This window comes from Puntigrus tetrazona, unplaced genomic scaffold (assembly GCF_018831695.1).
Source record: "Puntigrus tetrazona isolate hp1 unplaced genomic scaffold, ASM1883169v1 S000000904, whole genome shotgun sequence".
In the NCBI taxonomy this organism is placed as follows: domain Eukaryota; kingdom Metazoa; phylum Chordata; class Actinopteri; order Cypriniformes; family Cyprinidae; genus Puntigrus; species Puntigrus tetrazona.
In genome coordinates, this window is record NW_025048504.1 from 87,477 (window position 1) to 89,423 (window position 1,947).

The 1,947-nt window shown below is 38.6% G+C and overlaps 1 pseudogene; it reads left to right on the plus strand.

Moving 5' to 3' along the window:
* The first annotated feature begins 1,474 nt into the window (after positions 1-1,474).
* Positions 1,475-1,593, plus strand: LOC122335858 (annotated as a pseudogene).
* The last annotated feature ends 354 nt before the right edge of the window (positions 1,594-1,947 follow it).

Here is a 1,947-nt window from a genome sequence, read left to right on the forward strand (position 1 = left end):
TAGTTCCTGTAAATCCTCCAGGGAAGTAACCTTGCTAGACTTTTCAAAAAAGACTCTTTTCTTTCTCACAAATTCAACATACGTTTGGTTGACTGTTTTCGAGTGAGTGCGGAATTTCTGCATATAGGCCTCAGGGACAAGTTCATATGCTCGTAAGAATGCAGATTTAACAATGTCATAGTCTAGAGAGCTTTCTATAGGGAGAGCAGAGCAAACTTCCTGTGCCTTCCCTGTAAGACTACACTGGAGTAACAGAGCCCACATATCCTTTGGCCACCTTAACTTACCAACGACACGTTCAAATGCCACAAAATAAGAATCAACCTCTGTCTCTCTGAATGGAGGTACAAGTCTTATATACTTACTAACATTAAAACTGTCAGTGGAAGGCAAGCGAGAAAAATCCTGCGTATCAGTACTACCAGAAGAAGTTATGGGTGATAATACTGAAGGAGGCCTAGCTGGAACTGGCTTTTGAGCTAATCGCTTTGACTCAAGATCCAGTTTACGTATCTGGATATCTCTGTCTGCTTGGGTCTCTACCACACGAAGTCTAATCATTTCTGCCTCACATTCCTGTTTCTTAATCTCCTTTAATTTTAAGGCAATGTTAGGATCATGAGACATAACAGAACTAAGATCTACTTTAGCTACCACTTCAGACTGAACCTCAGTGGCTCCCTCTGTTTCTTCAGGCAAAATACCTGCATCTATCAATTTCACAAACAGGTCATCCTTAAGCACTTGTTTTGTAACATCTTTTTTAAATCTCTATATGAAATAATTCTGCCACCAAAATGAGATCTTTTTTCTTACAGCGATTAAAGGCTTCAATTGTAGGACAAAGAGTAAATTCAGTAAAATCAAACTCCATTATCCTACAATACTACACTTTCCTCTCCAGCTACAGTCACCTTACTGCTTATTTATTTCGATTGCCTTTAAAGTAGCTGAACTTTAAACAGCGTTTAGCTGTTTTTAACTTCTTATCTAATGCTCTTATACTTAATGTACGTTATTTTGAAGTTATTTTTTTTTGTGTTTCCTTCAATACTTATCTAGTATGATGGCATGTAGTGTGCCTCACCTTAAAATAGGGGCCTTTTTGCTGCAGCTCTTGCTTACGGTCATGCCACCCTGTTCATGTCTGATCTCCGAAACTAAGCAGAGTTGGGCCTGGTTAGTACATGGATGGGAGACTGCCTAGGAATACCAGGTGTTGTAAGTGCTTTGGTTTTCTTCATTACTTATCTAATACACTGGCCCTTAGTGTGGCAAACTTTGAACAGCTCTTTGCTTTCCCTTACTGCATATTTAATTCAATTGCCTTGAAAGAAGCTGATCTTTAAACAGCGTTTGGCTGTTTTAACTACTTATCTAATGCTCTTATCTTTAATTTACCTTTTTTTGAAGTTTTTTTTTTTGTGTTTCCTTCATTACTTATCTAGTATGGGGCCTTTTTGCTGCAGCTTTAGCTTACAGCTGTACCACCCTATTTGTGACTGATCTCGTCTGATCTCAGAAGCTAAGCAGAGTTGGGCCTGGTTAGTACTTGTTTGGGAGACTGCCTAGGAATACCAGGTGCTGTAAGTGTTTTGGTTTTCTTCACTACTTATCTAATACACTGGCCCTTAGAGTGGCCAAAGTTTGAACAGCTCTTTGCTTTCCCTTACTGCATATTTAATTAATTTGCCTTTAAAGTAGCTGATCTTTAAACAGCGTTTGGCTGTTTTTAACTACTTATCCAAAGCTCTTATCTTTAATGTACCTTAATTTGAAGTATTTTTGTTGTGTTTCCTTCTCTACTCAGACAACAGAGAGGAACGTGAAGGAGAAAAAGAGAATGATAAGGACAAGGAACAGACAACAGAATAGGACATTCAGGGGACGGAAATGGAAATATCGGACAGTTTTAAAACTTTTCTAGATGATGTGGAGAGCGATGGA